Source organism: Pangasianodon hypophthalmus, chromosome 10 (genome assembly GCF_027358585.1).
Source record: "Pangasianodon hypophthalmus isolate fPanHyp1 chromosome 10, fPanHyp1.pri, whole genome shotgun sequence".
Taxonomy (NCBI): Eukaryota; Metazoa; Chordata; class Actinopteri; order Siluriformes; family Pangasiidae; genus Pangasianodon; species Pangasianodon hypophthalmus.
Window position 1 is genome coordinate 7,498,681 of NC_069719.1, and position 24,284 is coordinate 7,522,964.

The following is a 24,284-nucleotide window of genomic DNA, read 5'->3' on the forward strand; positions in this document are numbered from 1 at the left end:
GTTTTAGTGCTCAGATGTGTTTCCTTCATCTAACTGTTTTTAATGTTCATGAAAAAAAAAGAAATTTTAACAGAAACCCACATGAAAATGAATACAATATCATTACGTTCTATGATCAAACAAGACCTAATGTCCAGGGACAGATGATAAAAATACTTAAATAACATTTTTGAATTTTTTTTGCCGTAACTTTTCTTTCAACCACAATACTAACTGTCTAAAAAATTTCTAAATATCAAAACCGTTTTTCTTCTGGGTCTCAGGAGGACATGTGCCTCATAAATAAATGTGAAGTTGTATTGGAATGAAGCTTCATAGTTAAATCACATGGATAAGCAGAAGAGCATTCAATCCAATTTCCTACAAGAAGCAGATACATTAGATCTACCTCTTAAAAGGACAGATGAGAGGCAGACACTTCACAGACGTCTCAAAACTTCATAAATGTGCTTTTAGTATACCCATAATTGAGGCTTCATCTTTTTTCTCTTTCATGAAAAGATAAAGTAATATACTTCATAAAAACATTTTATGCCATCTCAACTGTTTTGATGTAAGTCCATAGATCCTCTAGTATTGCTTTATAAAATATGTATTCCATGCTTATGAGTGTGTTATGAAGGTACAGTATAAGTATCCTTCAAACAAAGTGTTACTGATTGTGTCAGACTGATGAAATACAGTTTGCAGCTTTGGGTTGACTTGGACTTTTTTCCCTTCTTCCTTTTTTTTTGGGATGACTCCTTCATTGCATCAGTCATACCTTACAGCTTAAATAAAAGTCTGATTTACTCTTAAGTAGTAAAACACTCTGCACATCATTTCTACATTCCAGAGTACCACAGCACCACAGTCCACCTGATATCTCAGTCTCCAGAATTCTGTTACTGTTATAGTTACTAATCACCTGTTGCTTATTGCCATTACTCCACATGGATTCTCCCAACCCTGCCTTGCTTGTAATAGGAAACTTCACAGTGAATCCAGCAGAGGTTCACAAACTGCAATCTGTGACCTCAATTGAAGATTTTAACTTGGACCTACTAGACTGATGAGGACAAGGCCCTCCTTAGTGAAAGAGCACTCACATTTGGCATGGTCATGTTCCACATGACCTACAATCTGCCCTGAAATTATCCTTGCAGCAATTTGAGCAGTTGTTTCTCAAGGTCTTCGATCATGGCTCCTTAGGGAAACATACAAGCAAACAACTGCTATCACCAAGGCAAGGAGCCACAGATTATATAATAAGCTGCTGCACCTGGTTACAGAAAGTGGGATGAACAAACCCAAGCCAAAAACTGCTTACAGCAAAGCAGACACCTCAGTGAAATGCTGTAAGTAGAGCTTATATCTGTAGATCTGCTCACACTCTGACAATTCATTCAGCTCTCAGTGAGACCTGGTAGACTTCAGACTTCCACCTATAAATGCTTTTTTGCAAACAATGAGCATGAAGCAATGGAGGTGAGATAAGGTTATCGGCTGAGGTGTAGGAGATGCATAGGACTAGTCCACATAAAACATTCATTAGCAGTGAATTCAGTTGTAACCACTGCAGTATGAAAGAGTGCTTTCAGAGCTGCGGATTCACCACAACAGACAAGTGCCATCATTGTTCCAGTAATAGAAAATTCACGGTGTTAGTCAGTTTGTCTTGGTTGTCTTGGACTGACTCTAGGGCCACATGAAACCTCACTAGCCAAAAGACCTATCCCTCCACTTAGTTCCACATTCACCTTTTCTGACCATCAAGTAACGGCAGGGTCATCCCCTGTGCTCTGGGGACAGTTCAAGACAAAGAGTATACAGATGTATTAGAAAAAAGGTGAATCTGGGACTAATTGGCCCAGTCCTGCATGATAGGACAACTTCACAGGCTTCTCGGCATAACCAGCTTTTCCTGGTGATTTGCACAAGGATTTCACTCTGTCACCTCTCCATTCACCTTGCTACAGAAAGGTAAGCCTAAAACTCTCAAATTGGATGGCATAGTATTAAGTGCTCCCTGTGCTCTAAAGGAACTGTTTACCTGTACTCTCATTAGAAGACATTCTGATCTCATGCTCTCTGGCCTTTTAAGTAGACTCTTAAGGTTGGAGCTGTACTGTCACACACTACGGTAGACCAGCCAAACTTATTTTCTGCACATATTACTCATGCAAAAAGTAGTTCTGACTGAGAGAAATTCTAATGTTCAAAAATCCTGAACCTAGAGGAGTGGAAATGTTGGTTTAAGGGTGTGCACACCCATTTCTCATGCTAAGTGACTACTAAACCTTCGGATATGCAAACCCCAATTACTTAAATCTTCATTGGACCTGCTGGGCCCTTTTTAATTTCACACTCACTAACCAAGCCTGAAAGGAGTGTCCTAATTCCAGAGTGTATTAGGCTACCAGCCTCCCATTTTCCCCTTGGCCAGGTGGGCCTTCAGTAGACAACTGGATACATAGCAGCCAGGAAATGTGGAAGCAACTCAATTCCAGTTACAACATGCCATGAGATGACAGAGGCTATATGCTGAACTGTGGCACAAATAACACCCTTTTGTATATATAGATAAGATGGTGGGACTAATTTACAAACTTCTAATGGCCCCCTTCCTATAGAATATCTCATGCATTCCACGTATCATTGCTAAACCTATCTCTCCCTCCTCTCAGGAACTGAAACCTAGACCTTAACTGCATGGTCCATTAGATGTTAAGAGCAGCCTGGCCTACCAGATTTCAGTCCTTCTTGTGTCCTGGTGTACCATCTGCCTGATTGTGGCCATGTGACGATTTGAATCATACCCATGCTCATTGAAGAATTCTTGTGACAGCATACATTCAGGGCACGCCAAAGACCCAGGGTAGGACAAGGTGATCCAACTTCAGGAACAGCATCTACCATGCCAGTACACTACACCCGTCATCCAGACATTTCAGTCTCCTTAATCTTTGTTTTCCCAACAGAACTTGTATTAGGTCACTTGGATTTTTTTTTTTTTTTTGCTGCATTGAACAAAATGAATATTTCCATACATGGAGCGTTAAAACCCTCTCAGTCTTACTGTATGTGGCTTACCTGTGGCTTGATGCAACACGACAACAGTCCAAAATAGCAAAAAGGATCAGAATTTTAGATGAATACTTTGGTGAAGCTGTACATAATGACTATGCTTTGCTCCCAGAGATGGGTATATGCTTGTGCATTGTGAGAACTGACTGGTATATTCTTATCAATTTCCTTTTTCATGTTTTCTGAAGCTCTATTTTTCCTTGTGCGCACTGCATCATTTTTGTCATTTTAAAATTGTGCCAATATTTGGTTTTGTGGCAAAAGGAAATTAAAAATACTTTATTTGGTTAATTCAGTATTTGCCAATCATTATGTCACAATTGACCATGAATAGTAACTCTCCATGATGATGACTGCAATAATGTCCTATTGGTATTTATTCATAGTTTACAAAAAATATCAAGTTCTGGATTATCTAAGACTATTCAATATGGCATTCAGCACAATTGTTATTTAATTATTGCATTTATGCTGATGTTAAATTTAATGGCTTTAATATTCACAAGTTACTGGTCAATTAGCTGCTTTGGATTATGCATTTTATCTCAAACACTGTGCACTACTATATATTACAATATTATCTGAAGATTTTATGAGAATCGCTGACATGCAGGATTAATTGAATATACTTCATGCACATGTGCTAGGTGAAGCCAATATCAGTCTCTCTGATCATTTCTGACTACAGTATTCCTCCCCCTTCAAGTTCCAGAGTAAAAGCGTTGCCATGTCTGGGACAGGAGTGTGTAACTAATCCTCTCTCAGGGGTAAGATGTGAACCATGGCAGATGGCAGAGTAGAAATTACTAAGAAAAGTGTCAAGTGGTGGACAGCCAGGCGTACTAAGAGCTTTAGAGCTCACTGACTGCCTGTCAATGTGGCCACATGTGGTTATGCCAGTGTAGCAGCAGGTCACTGGCTAATGACTTCTAATTATTATATAATGGACACTGCTGTAGATGAGAATAAAGCAAAATTGGCATTTAAGTGACTTGTCTTCTTTGATGAAAAGTTGAGATTATTCCCTGACTACTTAAAGAGTAATTACAGTTTAATTTTTGTTTTCCCTGTCCTCTGTGCAAATTTGAAAAAAGTGTGTGTGCTCAGGTGGCACACAGTATGTGACATGAGTAACAGGAAGTGTGACAAGGAGAGTCTCGCAACATTAGCAAGTCACATGAATAAAGCTTTATGCTCATACCAGACAACATCAATAGCGGTAGTGAGAGATCATTTGAAGTGGAGGACTTTTCTCTACCAGAATTGCACTTGTTTGCTAATGATAATAATGAGTTGGGTGAACAAACAGTTGGCTCAGAGATTTATCAGTTTGAGCCTCTGGTTGAGGGATTACATGCAGCTATTGGAGATTTATTGAAGACTGGCTCATAGTCAGTGGAATGGTGCAAACCGTGTTGTCCTTATCTCAGGACTGTTTTTGGTATTTATTACATTGTTTATGAGTTACAGTGATAAATGTCCAAAAATGAATTGTTGATATAGTAATAGCACAGATAGATACAGTAAATCTTTCTGCACATTAGCAGAATAACAATGATATGTATAGTAATAGCACTATTAACATTACCTTGATGACTATCTCATTATTCTTATCCCAACATTCATTAGTATTCATAATGCCATGAATTCAATCCCCCAAATTTCACACCGCTCCTACCCCAGAGATATGTTTGTGGTCGTTGTATATGCAGTACAGTCACTGTATCTGTCCCCCAGATCAGCCAGAGCTTTTTTATGTAGGCAGCAACAATCTAAACTCTATCAAACAAGAAAAAACAGCATGAGGATGGGTGAAGTTTGTCATCACCAAAGGGTGGTAATACTGCTTTACAGAGTTGAACCAAGTGGGCACTTTTTAATAGTCTGGATAGATGTCATAACTTTCAACTGGAGTAATGCTATTTATTCTTACAAAACAATTCATTTCCATTTTTAAATTAAGAAAATGTTTTGGGGTGTAATTACTATTCACATAAACAAAGCACAGTTTTTAGGCCTGAAGCCAACTGCATTTTGCAATGATGCACATGGTAAGACAAATATATATATATATATATATATATATATATATATATATATATATATATATATATATACAGTATATATATATATATGAAAACTGTTTTTCATGTCATGTTGCTCTTGCCAAGGACACCACATTTCAATAATTACTGTAGGCATGTTTGTACCCTTAATGTGTTAGTATGTATTTCACTCCACTTCACTATATCCCCTTCAAATTTTGGATACTATCCAACTCATTTTATTATGCAACAGCAACATGCTGAAGAGTAACCTGATGAAAAAAAGAGAGAAAGTTTGCACCACCTCATCAAGGTCACACAATGGCTTTTCCTATCCTACACAATTAACCTGCTTTCTCAATGAGCCAGCAATCCATAGGGAAGAAATTACAAGCGCTACAGCATTATTGTGAGTCGACTTAAGTTTACAGAAACCTTGAGGGCAGTTCCTGCTGAAAGTCCACAATGTACATTGCATAAACAGCTATACGAGCACCATCCTTATTAAGAACATGCAAGTCTTTATTTCCAGTTGGCTTGGGAGTATTATTTAGATCCAGCATTTGTGATGGAGACGGCAAGAAATAACTCCCGTCTTAAATGAAATTTGAAGTCACATTTTGACTAGCACTCAACAAAGAAATAACTGGTTAGACAGCAGGTAGCAATGAAGATGCAGCAAGCCACACTTACAGTACAGGACCTGACAAATAGCAGCAGCAGAAATGCAGCATGGTTTGTTTACTGACCTCCCTGCCTCCCTACTGTGAACAAACAATCAGAGGCGTCGCTCTATCTCTCCCTCCGTCTCTCTCTCTCTCTCTTTCTCTCCTTCTGCTCTTGGAAGAGCGAGCCAAGGTGACTTCTATTTTGGCACACTGACAAGGTTATACTCCACTTCATTGGGTCACTTTTTCACCTGAAAGACAGCAAAAAGGCAACTACATTTGGATTGAAGTTGACAGAGCTGCATTACTTAAAATGGAAAAATAATTACTCACATAATCACAAATTGAAACTTTAGTTGCAAATAAATATGAATGCTGTGCTTCATGCAAATAGTGTCAAATTGATTTCTTAATTCAAATTTCAGAGGGTTCCCAATGACTAAAGTAATGCTGCAATGGTTTTTTTTGACTAATAACACATCTAGTGGTGGTGAATATACAGTATGCTTCTCTCTCTCTCTCTCTCTCTCTCTCTCTCTTTGTCTTGCTTTATAACAGTGTCATCCATATTGATTCTTCAGAAAAATCATTTTCCTCCACTACCCCACCCTCAAGGCCTTGGAATTGGTATTATATAGCTGGGTGATATATATATATATATATATATATACACACACACATATGATCGAATTACTGGTATTATTGTGTCCAACGTGGCCTCACTACTAGTTTGTCATTCAGTATCTTTGCTGAAAAACCCTGTTTCTTTGCTTAGGAACAGAGAAAGTATACAAGAACGCCAAAACTGTCAGCCATGATATCATCAACTCTTCAAGAGGGAAAGAGAACATTTATCCAAATCATTGAAGGAAACAGCCTTTTTCTTTGCTGTCAAATACAATAAGATGTACCATAAAAAACTGAAAAAAAAAAGACTAATATGATGATACATGAATGAGCAGATGGCAAGCATTGAAATAAACTTCCAACAGGAGTCTAGTACATTGGCAATATATTGCTGCATGAATAGTCCTAGTTGTAATTACCACATTAATCACTGTAACTTTGGTGTAATTTAACAATACGTACACCCTCATTATTTGGCAGCTTATAAAATAGCACTTGATCCAGAATATCCTAGCTATTGTAGATTTTTTTGTTGTCTTTATAGGTCGTGATTTGTGAATATGATAAACACAGGTCAGGTATCTCATTACCCAAATTATGCATACAGACTATCAGTGCTATATATTATTTGAATATACACTCTCTGTTCTCTTTATTAGGAACTCCAGTACACCTCTACATTCATGAACTTATCTAATCAGCCAATCATGTGGCAGCAGCACAATGCATAAAATCATGCAGATACAGGTCAATAGCTTCAGTTAATGTTCAAATCAAACATCAGAATGAAGAAAAAGTGTGATCTCTGTGACTTTGATCTTGGCATGGTTGTTGGTACCAGAAGAGCTGGTTTGACTATTTCAGAACCTGCTGATCTCCTGGGATTTTCACACACAACAGTCTCTGGGGTTTACACAGAATGGTGCAAAAAATAAAAAAGAACAGCGAGCAGCAGTTTTGTGGGTGGAAACTCCTTGTTGATAAGAGAGGTCAGAGGAAAATGGCCAGATTGGTTCGAGTTGCCAGGAAGGATATAGGAGCTCATATAATCACTCTTTTCAACTGTGGTGAGCAGAAAAAGCATCTCAGCAGGCACAAAACCTCGAACCTTGGGGTGGATGGGCTAAAATAGCAGAAGATCACATTGGGTTCCACTCCCGTTAGCCAAGAACAAGAATTTGAGGCTATCATGGGCACAGACTCACCCAAACCGGACAGTTAAAAATTAGAAGAAAAAAAAAAAAATACCTGGTCTTTTTCCAGTCTTCACCTGTCCAGTTTGGGAGCCTGTTGCACCAACAATCATGCCAACATCAAAGACAACATCAATAGTGGTACTGAGAGATCATTTGAAGTGGAGGACTTTTCTCTACCAGAATTGCACTTGTTTGCTAATAATAATAATAATGAGCTGGGTGAACAAACAGTTGGCTCAGAGATTTATCAGTTAATGTACATGGATGGGAGCCATGAGTGTTCTGCTGTCACCTTAAGACCAATGATAATAACACTTGTCCAATTATGAATATGTTGTGTTCTAACTTATGAATGTTGACACTCATGAAATTAAATGTAATCAAAGCCTATGAAGTATTTGAAGTAAAAATAATTATCAGGCCCACCATCTTCTTCATCTTGACAGCATCTTTCCTGCATCAAATGAAGTGGCATGAGTTAAGGAGAGGCTAATTGTAGTGCACTATACTGATTAACCTACACATTAGCAACTTGTGGCAGCATGGTAGTACAGCAGGTAGCATTGCCGCTTCACAGCTTCAGTGTTCCCAGTTCGAATCTGAGCTTGGGTCGCTGTCTGTGTGGAATTTCCTCCAGGTTCTCCAGTTTTCTCCAAATTCTCAAAAACATGCAAGTAGGTGCACTGAATACATTACACTGCCATAGGTGTGAATGTGTATGATACTCTGCAAAGGATTTATGTGTCATCCAGTGTGTATCTGTTTGTTGATAAGGTGTGTTATGTGTTGAGCCCATTTCAGGTTTTCCAGATGTCCAGTCCATTCCAGTTCCATTCTGGCACTCCAGTCCACCACTTTGTCACTCATTATCATCATCATCATCATCATTATCATTGGGTGGCTATTTATGTTGTCTGCAAATTGGTTGCTAGTTGTTAAAATTGTTGGTAGTTGTTAAAATTCTGATTGAGGTTATTGTTTGTGAACCACGCACTTGTATTTTCAGACTTTGATTTTCTTCTCTCCCTTTGACTTTCTTTGCTAGATTCTTCTAGTTTTGCTATTTGTGTTTATTTGTTTCATTAGCTGTAGAGTGTCATTTTGTTCGGGGATTGGGTTTACGTGTTTGTGTTTTTGCATAGTAAGGCAGAAATGGAAATTCAGTTTCTTTTTAGTGTATTTTATTTCATAATACAAATAAATTATTCATTTGTGTCTGTCTATCTGTATTTATGTAGCGCTGGAGGATGAAAAACAATCTTCTGACACCATTTGAGAGTATTTCTACCTTTTTAAAAAGAAAGGGCTCAGCAGTCACATGAGTATGCTTCCTGCCAAACAGCTTTGACCCATGGACAAGACACATGGGCACTTGAGCCTACAGCTGCTTCTAAAATTAAAAATTCATATGAGGACAATGAAGCTGAATATTTAAGTAAATATATTATTTGAATATACACTCACTGTTCTCTTTATTAGGAACTCCAGTACACCTGTACATTCATGAACTTATCTAATCAGCCAATCATGTGGCAGCAGCACAATGCATAAAATCATGCAGATACAGGTCAATAGCTTCAGTTAATGTTAAATCAAACATCAGAATGAAGAAAAAGTGTGATCTCTGTGACTTTGATCTTGGCATGGTTGTTGGTACCAGAAGAGCTGGTTTGACTATTTCAGAAACTGCTGATCTCCTGAGATTTTCACACACAACAGTCTCTGGGGTTTACACAGAATGGTGCAAAAAATAAAAAAGAACAGCGAGCAGCAGTTTTGTGGGTGGAAACTCCTTGTTGATAAGAGAGGTCAGAGGAAAATGGACAGATTGGTTCGAGTTGCCAGGAAGGATATAGGAGCTCATATAATCACTCTTTTCAACTGTGGTGAGCAGAAAAAGCATCTCAGCAGGCACAAAACATCAAACCTTGGGGTGGATGGGCTAAAACAGCAGAAGACCACAATGGGTTCCACTCCCGTCAGCCAAGAACAAGAATTTGAGGCACAGACTCACCCAAACTGGACAGTTAAAAATTAGAAGAAAAAAAAAAAACTGGTCTTGTTCCAGTCTTCACCTGTCCAGTTTGGGAGCCTGTTGCACCAACAATCATGCCAACATCAAAGTCAGTGAGATCACACTTAATTCTGATGTTTGATGTGAACATTAACTGAAGCTCTTGACTTGTATCTACATGAGTTTTTGCATTGCACTGCTGCCACATAATTGGCTGATTAGATAACTACATGAATGTGTAGGTGTACTGGTGTTCCTAATAAAGTGGATGGTGAGTGTATTATTAAAATATTAAATTTGGATACGCACCATCAGTACTATATAATATGCAAGGGAAAAAATAAATCAAAAAATAAATAAAATAATAATAATAATAATAATAATGTTATTCACAGGACATATTTTATATTTATTAATTCAAAACAGAGGGCAAGAAACATCTTATATTCAACCCTGAATCCCTGTTTGAATTGCCTAGGTTCCACATCTGTGGTTTTGAAGGTTCCAAAACACCACCTTCCATTTAGTTAACCACATGTCAGATAGTCCTAATCACATTAATTTGTGGAGCTGGCAACATGAGCAAAAGAAAGTGGAAAGGCTTGGCAAAAATGCTGACAGGGCTGTCTCTGATAATAACCACCTATATAAATGGCAGGTATATAATATTCTAAATAATAGCTATTTAAGAATGAATAATAGCTGAAATATATTCCAGGAAAATGGTGAAAATGTGCAAAAAATGGGCTTCAATGACAGCAATTTTCTACCGCCCTGGCATACTACTTTGCTGAGATGTAAGACCTTCACAATATTTTAAGCTATAAAAAGCTACAACACTGGAGATTTTAGAGAGAAAAAAGGGCAATCCACTAAATTTGCATATACTGTATATAAAGCATGATGGATAAGTTGAGCCTCCACCTCAGCAAGATGTTTGATAAAAGGGCACGCCATTTCTGATATTGATTGAATGTGATTAGACTCTCATCTCCCTAAATACTGCAGGCACTTTTTTTATGATTTTATGATTTTATTTCAGATTGCAAGTTGCCAAGGTTTTGAGCAACCTTTGTCATGAGAATGGGAAAAATACAGATCTTGAGGTACCTGACTTGGTTTATTCATAACGTCTGCTTTCTCAAATGCAGCCTTGATCACTGCAATGATCTATTATTCTACCAGCTAAAGGAGTAATTTCTTGTAAATGCCTAGGCACAAAGATACCTATACAATGGTATTACATTCTTTATACCACAGTGCTATTGAATGCTTAATTCTGATTGTTAAAAAAATGTTGATTAATTTTCTATAACAGTAAATCTGGATTGTATTAATGCCCTTCTTTCAATATGGTATGGTTTCTATACGAAACTCATGCATAGTGACTTGTATAGCAGACATGCCACAATTATCTACATATAATCTGTAACTTTATATATATATAAGTCTAATAATAAACACATTTAAAACACTTTGCTAGAAAAAAACATCTAATCACCTATATGGTGAGGTTTTTCTTTAAGGAGTCGTTTATTTAACATTATGGAAGGAGTCTCCAGCGTCAGTTAACAGACAGCAAGTTCTGTGCCAAGGGATAGTCTTCAGCCCATAGGACGCTGTACTTTCTGGTTTTCTGGAACATCACCACATGCGTTTTTCTTAATAACTTCAAAAGAGAGAGAAAAAAGAGAATCTGGGGAAGGATCGACATTGAATGTAACTATAAATGGATGAAAAGTATGAAGTATTTTTCATTAAATTAAAAAAAAAAAAGGTAAATTGCTGTGGTATAAACTGAAAAAAACACATTGGGGCAGGATGTTATTGGAAAACAATCAACTTCAGGCTGGTAACAATAAATCTGGTCATAATAAATCAAACTACCCTATTTTTGATTTTTTTTTTCCTGTAACAGCACTTAATGAGCAGTGAGCCAAGAAGACAGACATATATTTTATAAAAGATGATGCCGTTAGAAGCATTTATTTATTTAGTTAGTTATTTGCTATAACCATCCAGACCCACACTGAACTTTCTCACAATTATCATAGTTCCTAGACTCCCTCTAGAGAGGCAGTGATATTTCAGTTATCCAAACAAATGAGCACAAACAATTCAGCTCAACTCAATTTTTGCTAAATGGAGTCCTTGTTTTATTGCTTGTGCGATTACTTGGTGCCATTTTGCCTCATTTGTTATGATCTATGAGTTTGCATTGCAACAAAATGCTCCATTAGACCGTGATATAACGGCGTAAAAATAGCATTGTTTCCTTAGGGGCTGCTTTCTGCTAGTACAGGTCAATACTAGATTGAGATTAAATCCTCTGTTCACTGCTCTGTACATCTCTGCTGCTAATACTCTATGTCAGTCACCAACAGAAGATCCAGCTAAAGGTCAAACAGGGTCAGAAAACTTATCCACTTGAGCCTAAGACAGTATGTGTTGGAGCGGATTGACTGAAAAGCTCCAAAGTAGATGACCTCACAGCTAAATCAACTGGCAATTGTGCACATTTCATTCTACACAAGTCCAGGTGAACAAAGCCTTGGAATAAAAATAAGAGCGATACAAGCTAAAATAAAAGCGATCTTCAATATATCAATACACTATGTCTGCAATCTGTGCACATTATGATACAACTGCATTGTGCACCATTCAGAGCACACGTCTGGTGCTGTGGCATGCAAAGCATCCTTAAAGCTTTCATCATATCAAGAGATTTTGGGTGACTAGCCTTGTGGCATCTCTGCTTTAAGCATGGGCTAGAAATTCACACAAGCCACCTCATTTGAAAGCTTCCAGTGGTAGAATGAGAGGCAGGATTGGCATTTGCAGCTTTTCATCTGTCTACACTGATAAAATCCAGTGGTATCTGTCAGACTTGTTAGAATTCCTATTGGTTCTTTGTGAGATATTGGTCCTGGAACCACCTTTTCATTATCACCTGTACCATTTTCCTACGGAAGAAAGATGATGAGGTGCTATGTCATTATTTTGACCTAATATCTCATTATTTTGACCTAATATCTCATTATTTCCACTTAAACTCATTATTCCAACATATATTATTTTGTTATTTCAACTTAATACCTCATTATTTTTAATTATTATCTCGTTATTTCGATAGATTATTTTGACTCTGAACACTTAAACTGACATATTCAATAATGGTCATAGTGGATTTTGACAGTACTGAATTTGAAGTACTGTATCTGAATGCTTTAAGCACATTACCAATCATAACGTCATAAATCATGAAGATGACACAAATTTGTCAAATGTGTTCCAATAACGCAACACCTGGATTATTTACTATCTGGGAAACAGCATGTGGAATAAAAACTCTAAGCTAATATTCAATAAATTAGTCTTATTGATAATTTTTAACAAACTATGTTGAAATAATGAGAAAATATGTCAAAATAATGAGATACTTTAAGTTAAAATAGTTAGTTATTAAGTTGCAGTGGTGGACCAAGAACAGAAATCCTGTACTTGAGTGAAATTAGAGATACCTTTCATAACATGCTACTCGAGAAGTCTTCTATTTACATTTCTACTTGAGTTAAAGTACAAAAGTACCTGCTTTTTACTGTACTTAAGTGTCAAAATTAAAAGTGTCAAGTTATTTTAGTTAAATTATTTTGATTATTAGTTTCTAGAGACCTCTCAGACCAAAACGAGATGGTCCACAGCTTGTGGCAAGAAAATCTCCCTCATTCCCTTCGCCAGTGGCTTGCCAATTGAGGGGCGTGTCTGCCTACAATGCGGGGATGAATGAACCTGCCAATCATGAAATCATGGATTTCAAATAAATGCTCTTGTTCAAGTAGGCTACTCTTGTAAACTAAGTTCTAAAAAGGCATTCTGAGCCAAATATTTCTTGTGACGTATGATAGACTTAACCTGTGTATGATAGACATCATGATTGCCCACAAACATTCAACCACTTGGATGGATGGATGGATGGATGGACAAACCAAAAAAATAATGGCTCTACCAGTCATTGGCGGAAGCATAAAAAACTGTGGCAAAGCTCTAATAAATACACAGAACACTTGCATTCTGCCTCCTACGCCTCCTCCTGAATCCAGCAAGTTATAAAAAAAAATAAAATAAAAAAAAAACCCTGACATAAACCATAATTACCATGACCTGCCTTGGCAGAGCTTATGTATGCAAATACTACATATAGAAAGATTTCTGGCATAGTGACAATGTAAAGGATTATGTTTTTAGTGTACCTTTACACTTTCCATGTGCAAAATGTCATTCTAACAGCATATCAGCACCTAAAGCTACTTTATGATCTGATCGTTTAGGGAAGGAACACCAAGAAGCTCATTTGCTGGAAGCAACACATGTAAGCTCCTTTAGGACACCGTATGGTCAAGGCTGTGATGTACCATACACCTCCTACCTTTCTGGCAGGTAGTCAAGACAAGATGTCTTTATAATCACACAGCCCCCACTCATCATTCACTGAGCAAAGCAGAGCAAAGCTCATTCGAGCAGCAGGCGCGGCTTTTTTTTTCTCTCTCTCAGGACGGATTACGCTGAGCACAGATATGCCTACTTATTCACCCTCATTAGACCCCGTTTCCCTCACAGGTAAATACTGAAGATGGAAGCTTAAATCCAGACTACTACTTTACATCCTGTCTAACAGATTTTACGCCAGTTATTCCAAACCAGTTGTAAAGTATTACTTCTAGGATTTGCTGTTTTGTTTGTTTTACAGGTTTAGTGGATTAAGGCACTCTTCTTAAGATGAAGATAATCAGAATAAGAAATAAGATCAGACAGTCGTGTATGTAACCTAAATATCTGTTTCATGCAATTTGCATATTTTTGTCATAGAATTTAAAACATAGCCCTAATTTTAGTTAGGGTCTTTGGATGAAAACATATTTTTACTCATAACTTAGTCACATTCTTATTGTTAATATTAGATATAGTTGACAAATACGACAAAAGGTGTAGTCAACTGAAATTCAATTCAATGAATTCTGAAGAATTTAGCCTTTCCCCCACCAGGTTTTAATTCCTACTTAAATGGTACATCAGGTCACTTTAAAAGCGCACATTACCATCACCAATGGCTTCCCAAAGCCTTTCTCCTTCTCAGATATTTCTGTATTTCTATATTTCAAAAGGAAGTGCAGCTTCAGCTGTGTCTCTAACATGCAGCAGTTTCTTCATAGAAAAAAATGGGCAGATTTAATAATGTTATTCCAGTGAGCATAGTTATTACACTTTGTAATAAAAGTAAATTCATTTTAGTTACTTTAGTTGGGTATAATCAAGTTTACTAGTTCTAGATAGAGTTATATCAGCCTAGCAAGACATACTGTATATACATATTTTAAAAGACTGAACCAAGAGAGGTTGGGTAGGGTCCATGTGCAGAAAGTCTTTATTAACAATTCCAAAACAGTGTAATATAACAATATAATAGTGTGCGTGTGTGTGAGTGTGTGAGTGTGTGTGTGTGTGTGTGTGAGTGTGTGTCTTGCAAACTCTGCCAGCTATGTCATGCTTTCTCTCTCTCAGGTTACGGGCCTTCGCAAGACTTTGCGTTGAGTAGCTTGTGTGCTTTTGCTAAGCTTGTGTGCTTTTACACAGTCAAACTGAAGTCAGCGGGTATGGTCTATTGAGTTGTAGCATGACCTCAAAAATCAAAAACTCTACCAAACAAATTAGGACTGTAAAATAATGCTTCTGTAAACCCAAAGGGATAATGTTAGCAGAGATTAGAAATGGAGACGGGTATGTCTAGCAGGTTGGCCCACTCTCACCATGCATGGTCAAGCGTATAGAAAGCAGTGAGCAGCACTTCTTGATTAATTCCCTATTGTAACCACCTTTGAAGTGCAAGTTCTACTGTTCTCCAATCAACCACTTTTTATTTTTTTATTTGTTGAGGCCATTATAATGTCAATATGCTTTTGTTAAATAATGTGTGCACCTTATTTGGAAAACTGACACTTGCATTTTTGTACTAGTTTACAATTAAAACTGTTGTAGCAGGAACACAAAGGTTATATAATTGCAATTTCTAAGACTTTATTTATCAAATGTCTGGTAAATGTCAAAGATAATAAAACTAAATTTGAGGTCATCTTTGTTGCCTTGATGGGAACTGTATGAAAAGTCATGTTATATAATATATTATGGCACACACACAGTATACTAGGGTATATAATAAACCAGCAGATACCTACCATCCTTTAATTACAGAAGAGAACAGTAATCAGACTACAGATGCAAATAAACAATTATATAATTTCCCTCATTTCCCAAGTCATGACTCATAATGCACTCTGTCATTTAGTGAAAGACCTGTTGTTCTATTTAAAACATAGTCAAGCCTTTTACGGCTTCAATGCCTGACTTTAACATTTGCATGAAATGGACTTTTAATGGAATGTATCTGATATTTTAATGTTCTGCATGTCATATTACAATATTACCCCATGCCATTACCCTAAGCCATTACAACAGAACAGACTTGACTTGCCTTAGTTTAATGGCTTAACACACGCCATTGCCATCGGCTCCCTATGTAACTCACTTTGTCCTTAATACAGTTTCACTGAAAGTATGTAATACAAATCATTAGGTACTGTATTACTGACTCAGCATGCTCCACTTTAACAATACAAATGATAGATGTTGAATGGAAGAGAAAAACTAGCAAATGAGGGTTGAATCTCTTTAAATGAATTCGCAGTGTCATAAGAGAAAAGTAGGAAGGAAGGAAGCAGTGCTAAATCCATATTAATTAAAATACTGGGTTTTGAGAAGCTTAAAATAGGTTACTCGTGAAGCTTAATTTACAGTATATGTGGCAGTCAAAATATATTTCACCAAAACAACATCAAAATATTTTTTATTTACTTTTTTAATCTTGCCTAGGCTGTCTTCCTGCAGAGATAATGTTGGTTATGGAGCCCGTTTTACAAATGTGGCGATAAAAAACATCTACCTAAAGATGTCTAAAACCTTGCTAGCTAAGAGTGGTTTTCTCACACAGTCACTGTGACAGATTCACCTTTCACTTTGCAGTTTCCATGATGTCAAGAGCAATTTGCTTATATTTTGCTTTCTGTTTTGGTCCTGTTTCCACCCCCATCCTGTCATTGGTTTGCTACCTGATTGTGTCCACCTGTTCTGTGTTACTCCTTGAGGGTAATTTGTCTATGTATGCTATGTAGCGTTGCAAACCACCCTGATTTCCTCCCTAATTTAGTCTTGGCCAATTCCCACCCACCAGTTAGCTAAGATTTAATATGCTGTATGTGTATATGGACTTAGAGTAAACCCATGCAAATAACTCAACAATAAATAAATAAATAAACACCAGTGACTACTTTGAAAGCATTTGTGTGTGAAGAGTCATAGCTAATAAGCAACACAGCTTATGTAATCAGTTTGATTAAACAATATAACTCTCCTGCTTCCTAACTATCCACCCACAGATACCTGTAAATCGCTCCAGTCTTTCAAAGATACTGCCCACATGCAACCATTCCAATACCCAGAGGTAAATAACGACTCAGTGTATTTGTAAAGATGATGGACAACCTTTTTACCAATTATTCTAACGTATGAGAGACAAAAAAGTGTTAGAGAGTTGCAGGTCAGTACAAGAGGTTTCTACCATCCCTGCTTATGAGCCACAAGTCATGTGCCTAGTGCTAATTAATCTGATTTTGAGCTTTGCTCCACTGATGGCCTTGCTGTGAGACCTCTCTTCTAATAGTCTTCATAGCGAGGATCTGTTTCTAGCCAACTTTGCCATGTCTGACAACTCAATAACAAGTCACATTCTCCAAAGCTTCATGCCAACCTGCTGGCCCGCTCCACTTGCACTCATCAACAGAGGACTCGGGTGCGGAAATTCAAGGCTAACCAGGTCATTAGCAAGCCACTGACTGTGGCATCCTGGTGGCAGGGAACCTCTAATCCATGCTTTAAATCCCTCAGCTTGTCCCCTCCTCTCACTCAAGGCCTTCTTCCATGCTCCGGCATTCTTATTAGATATCTCTATTTACTAAGGATGTCTTGTTTTTCAAATATGATGCACCCACTTTTCTAGAGCTTCACCAAATAGAGCTAAGCCCAGCAACTATAGAAGCAGAGGCAATCTTTTTAAGGAGTGTAAAGTGCTCTCATAACGTTTCATTAAATTATCTCTATTCACCAGTTGTAGCTGCCGGCAATGCGTCTCACAGTGACTTCAGCTGAGGCCGGTGGCAATCTGGTATTTCCCATCTGGCCCTATAGTATGAAGAGGTGTAACAACAGGACTATGTTTTTATGACCCGCAAATAAATTGCCTTGCATTTATACAGAATTTGAGTATCAATGTTAGAATTAAATAATAAGCAAAGGGTAGATGCACACATTTTTACTGAAGTTGATGATGGAGAAATAAAAAAAATAGATATTCACTTGCGCTTCTAAACCAGCCATGTGTATCCTGTGCATTTACGGCATCTGAATATGAATGAGTTTGTTGTTCTGTTGCATTTTCCTCTAGGAAAACATCACTTGAACTTTCCCTACATATTATGCGCTTAAGCTCTGCTGAGAATAAGTTTAACCTAAATGCACGCTACAGTGCCTTGGGGCTCTCCTCACAACATTGCCAAGTTAAATCCACAATTTAAACAAACAGCAAGGCTGCATTTATTATACGGAGGGAAAAAAAAAAAACAAGAACCTCCATTTGTTAAAAAGAAGAATAGCAGCCATGTAGAAATTATTCCATTTACACTACATGTGTCAGCTACCGCTGCATTGCTCTGCTTATAAATGCCATGGCAGGCAAGTAATACAAATGTTTATCTACAGCTTCAATGTGAATTGCCCTGCTTGCAACTTAGACACTGTAATTTATCTGAAACTTCAGTAGGACCACAAAGTGTAAAACACATTATACCACAGCCTTGTTGAATACTCAAATCTGATTGGTCAGGAAGTGTTTATTAGTCTTCTACAACAGAAGCTGAATCCAGCTGAAACAGCTGATTAACCTGCGTGGAAGATGATCCACATAATCCAAAGCCAATAATAAATGGATTTAAAATGGCTGTTATTTTAACAAAGGAAAACATCTACTCATTGGTATGGTAAGGCTTTCTGTAAAGAGAAAGCCTTCTGTAAGTTTTCTGCCATGGGAAGGACTTCAGGACAAATGTGTTTGTACTTTCAGGTTTCATCTTATTAACTTCAAGAGACAGAAAAAACAAGAGATTGGTGTTTATAGTGGTTATAACACAAGTGATAACTAACTTGTCTCATAGATGTTTCATGACATTAAATATAACTATAAATGAAGAGTATGACATGTTATCAATAAATGAATAAGTAATTGTTAGCAATTTGGAAAATGGCCACCTTCTCCCTCTGTCATAGCCAATTAGGTTGACTGCTAGGCCTAGAACCTTATCACCTCCATAACTGTAGCAAAGGAAGAGATAAACAAAATGAAATTAGTCTATTATTGAATTCAATTCAATTTTATTTGTATGGCACTTTTAATAATAAACCTCATTCGGATTAAGATTTAGATTTCTAATGAGTAAGCAAACAATGGCAAAGTAAAAAAAAATTCTGTCATGACATGAAGAACGCTTGAGAGGAACCGGGCTCAAAAGGAAACCAATAAACCATTACTCTTCTACATCTGTGTACTATAAAGTCAAATAGTACTAAGAGTGTTGAAAGAATGTTCAGTATGAGCATACTGAGAATGAGAATCCTGAGATGAGCATTGGACAGTATTTGTGATTACAGCAGCAGTTTTTAGGCACATGTCTACAGTAAGCAGGTGTACTGAAGCAAAGATGTTTTTGGGAAGTGCAAATCCGCAAATGTAGGACCATCCACAGCAACAGAAATTGAGTCACAAATGCAGATGTTCCAAGATGAATCAGGCAGGTGTGGAGGTTGGGACGAGTCACGGCAATAGAAGTGTGTCAGAATCTGGCACCAGTATCACATCAGGCAGCAGGAGTGAACAAACAGCTCAACAGACAGAAAATAATTGCTCTTAAAGACTGTTTAATAGCCTGATTTGGATTGGAGCACATACAGAGATGAAGCCGCAGTTCAGGCGACTAGAAGCAAGCATGTAGAGATGAAGCTGCCATTAACTGCGGATAAGAATAATACTCTTTTAAGATGAACTCTTGTCGTCATGCTCAAATCATCCTGAGCCTACAACCAGAGCAGGATGAATCCTCGGCTTTACACGCAAACATGAACAGTGTGCGCAGGGGCTTTATTAATCTATAATTTATTCAAACTCAATTATGCATGTGTTCACAATAGGGAAGCTTTTAAATGCTGCCAATTGACTGCAGATTTGAAAATATTTTCAAAGAGCAGAGACCAATACAAATTAGTCAATTCAGGAGAGATTTTCCATCTAAACTCTACTCACTCTTAGAAGTGGGATAGTTTTATTGATATCATTAAAATGGCTTTATGTGTGTAATAATGAGTCCCATGATGGTAACTGTGATAAAATTGAAAGCATTAAGATATAATACCTTCACACAAATTTCCAGCATGTTTTACTTGGGTATGTAATGAGGTATATTATCATTGTAATGTAGCAATTACAAATTCCTCAAATTGAATCAACTAATGTGTCTTGGTAAGGTAGGCTCTTAAAAATAATTCTATTAGTTCAATTTTTTAACTGTGAAAGTGAATGTGGTGAAGCGTTAATTAGCTTTTAGAGCAAAGTTTTAAAGGTACAGGCTAAATATCATTCCGTCCAATCATAGTGTTACGGTATACTATAGGGTATACAATGTGGTCCTAAAGGTCCAATTATGTATGTTTAATTATTTTTAAAGGTAAACTATATTCATTTCCAACGTGAAAGATACATACTAAAGAAACAAAAGATGTATCTTTATGATACCACACCAGTGACAAGGAAAAGTAGTTTATTTACCTTTATTTTGGAGCATGTGGAGAGAAAGGATGTAACTGAATATGAATACATTATTCAGAATGAACAGATGTGTTCAAAACAAATACAAATAAAGATTCGAAAGGTTACTTTCATGCCAGAGCTTCAGATATGAAACTTGCGGGACAAAGAAAGACCACGTGAACGTGTGATGGTGAGCCATGCATTTACAAAATCCTTAGTAACTGCCTGGTTTGGCTTGAGGAGGTTTAAACCAGGCTACTAGTTTGTTTATATTTTGGAAGCTAACCAAATTTGTTATACGATATTACAGACAGGTGCAAACAAAAATAATAACTGCAGGAGTGTCTTCCAGTGTTTCTGGGGGCATAGTGGCAGGGCTCATATTTAATACTTTAAAAAATGCTCACCTCAAGTTTAAATCCAAATACAGGAACAGATATTTGGAGCACTAAACAGATACAGACAATCACATCCTTAGTGTCATTAGGGAGGTGTGAGTAGAACTGTGTTACCAGCAACACGGAACCATATAAATATGCTAAACCCCCAAATAATGCAGGATTAAAAGCCTTAGGCCTCATTAAAGTGTAATGCAATGATGTACAAAGCAGTTACAGTGCAATGGCACTATTGTTTTAGGGACACATGTCCCAGAACACAGCAGGCTGCTGTATTATTTAGCGCTGTTAAATCAACATTGCAGGTAGCAGGGGTGCAGCTTGCCAGATTGTAGCTATCTCCGGGCAATATCCTGATCTGTTGACACATACCTGGATCCAAGCACAGTCTAAAATGCACTCCTTTTCACATCTCCTATTGATTGTTCAGTCTGTTGAACCATTCCACAGCTCTGTCCACTAACTGCTTTGCCTTTAAGAATGTGTAAGCAGGTAGCCTGACTGGGTGATAGTGAAGAACTGTAAATCTGGTTAGGATAGCACTGTAACTTAAGGATCTAAAGAGTTTTTTAAAATTTGTCCCTGTAACGAAACTCTTTAAAGGTTCTACGTAATTTTAAAAAGCAGCTAAAGACATAGGAGGAGGAGGAAAATGAGGAAGAGGAGTATTGCATATATATTATAATATATAATAAATTAGTCCCTAATTTATTCTCTTTTAACTTGTGTTAAAGAGGGTGATCTAGTCTTCTAAAAGTTTAATGATTCATGTAGTATAGTATTATTATAGAAATGAACATTTGAATGAAAAATAAATTACATCATTTAACGCTTCTAATTGCTGCTTATGAGTAATTTGCACATCAGACAATCAATTTACGATTAATTTACACATGCTGTCAGGATTCATATGCGCATAAACAATGCTGGAGCATTCAAACAATGTCTACATAGACTAATAAAAAGTCTAGTGCCCTGTTAGATTAATTGTTTATACAATTAATAGCTCTGAATGTCTACTCTTGGTTTGAGCCCTGGGTTTCCCCTGTAAAGACTGCATCTGTTGTTAAAAAGGATAAACGTACATGAAGACTAGAGAGCTGTCTGTGGGAGGAAAGCAAGCCATTTTGAAACTGGGAAAAGAGGAAAAATCAATTAAAGCCATTGCATAAGCATTGGGCATAGCCAATACAACAATTTGGAATATCCTTTTAAAGAAAGAAACCATAGGTGTGCTAACAACCAGATATCAAAACAGGTCAGCCAAGGAAAACAACAGCAGTTGATGAAAGAAACACTGTGAGAGCTGTGAAGAAAAACCCAAAAACAACAGTCAGTGACATCACCAACAACCTCCACAGGGCAGGGGTGAAGGTATCACAATCCATTGTTTGATTTTGGGAGCAGAAATACTGAAGCTGTACCATAAGATACAAACCACTCATCAGCAGTAAGAATCAGAAGGCCAGATTGGAATTCGCAAAGAAATACAGAGATGAGCCACCAAAGTTCTGGAACCAAGACTAACCTTTACCAAAGTGATGGAAAGGCCAACGTGTGGAGAAAGAAAGGATCTGCTTATGATCCAAAACATACAAGCTCATCAGTCAAGCACGGTGAAGGTCATGTCATGGCTTGGGCTTGCATGGCTGCTTCTGGAACGGGTTTAGTGATGCCAGTGGGTCGCTAGCTTGATGCAGTTACTGCAAGCAAGGGATGTGCAACCAAATATTAAGTAGTCAATCGAATGGTCTGCCAACAAAGGTGCCATGTCCTAAGTTGTTTAACACATCTAGCTGTAAATATCAGGAAATGAATGCTGGAATTCTGATCTATCATCTCATATTCATCTTTTGATCTCAAACTCCTTTCTTGCAGAGACAAGGTTATAGGTTAAGGGCCTCTTCGGAAAACACCAACTGTGATAATATTTAAAATTGGACACGCCTGGTAAGAACTGCAACATTAGGGACTCAGGGGGGTCTCATGTAACCTAAAAAACAAATATTCCATGCTTGTAGTCAATGGAAACAGTGATATCTCACTGTAAGGAACATGAGCTGATGTCTTTTTTTTCTTTAACTGTGAATAAATAGTGTACAGGTGGTGTGCTTTCACTTTGTCTTCACTTATTCCTCTTTGATATTTCTTTGAAGATAACCTAATAGCCAATTATCACAAGTTTTTCTACAAGGTAATTTAGCACAAGGTAATAATGCTACCACCAGTTGCTCATAGCAGTTGTGTTATATTTTTTTATTATTTTTTTTTTTTTACCAGGCACGTTAGAATATTACATAAAACTACATGGTTCTAGAACGAGCGGCTGTTTCTGAGTTGTCATGAAGCTGCACGGTAGTCACCATATGTGCGGGATGTCTTCTGGCAGTTCTCTTGCTCTCTACCCACATGCACAATCCCCTTGCTGAATGTTTAAGACACTGACAGTACCTACGCATTTCATAAACATCAGAAAAAATATGTGCTAAAAGAATAACACATGGACACTGACATGTGAAGGGCAGAAATACACTGTATCTTTAGCTACAGCTCCTTTCTTTCAGAATTAAAGGAATAATACACAACAGTTACAGGAAACGAATCAGCAGTGGGGTGGTGTGGTGTGGCCGGACACAAAGCCGAGTTAATGTCACCACCCTGAAGTTGAATATTTTCCTATAAAAGCGTGTTGTGAAGTGTTTTATTCTTCTTATACCACAATAAATTGCTAGTAATTAGCTATAGTATCTTATTAATTAAAGAATGATGTCATACATTTTATCCATGTATAGTTACATTTAATGTTGTGGAACATCAGTATAACTTATGAAACAACATCTATAAGCAGTTGTTCCCTCACCAATCTTTTTTCTCTCTCTTGAAGCTTAAAAAAACGCAGCTTAACGATAAGCCACTAAGCCATCTGTTTTGAAATCTTTCCAGTGTTGGAAAATGTGCAACTTTACCTTTGACTGTTACAAAGTTGTTACTATAGAAACAATAATGTATTAGAACAAGCACATTAATATACACCTTGCAGCCGGAACTATTGACTGAGCTGCTACAGAAAATAAATCAACACCTTCTGACCAATCAGACTCGAGAATTCAACAGTGCAAGGGTATAAAGAAGGATAAACATATCGCCATTAACTTGTAACTAAGTTTCAACATTGTTGTCCCTACAAGCTAAACCACTTCATAGGCATAAGAGGATCACTGACTCACTGAGGATCAGATGTCAGTGACTAAAGCGAGGAAGGGCACGTCTGTGTCCAATTGATTTTGCTGTTGTGGTGCAGCACAAG

The 24,284-nt window shown here is 37.3% G+C and overlaps 1 protein-coding gene across 3 annotated transcripts in view; it reads right to left on the minus strand.

Moving 5' to 3' along the window:
- The window catches only part of LOC113544987 (leucine-rich repeat and fibronectin type-III domain-containing protein 2), a 110,334-nt gene that overhangs the window by 72,567 nt on the left and 13,483 nt on the right, over positions 1-24,284 (minus strand). For 2 of the 3 annotated variants that reach the window (XM_026944080.3, XM_026944082.3), the window contains exon 2: positions 5,861-6,030. The exons of the other annotated variant lie outside the window; for it this stretch is intronic. The gene's annotated coding sequence lies outside the window, so the exon portion shown is untranslated. The remainder of the gene's footprint in view (positions 1-5,860; positions 6,031-24,284) is intronic. 3 annotated transcript variants of the gene reach the window in all.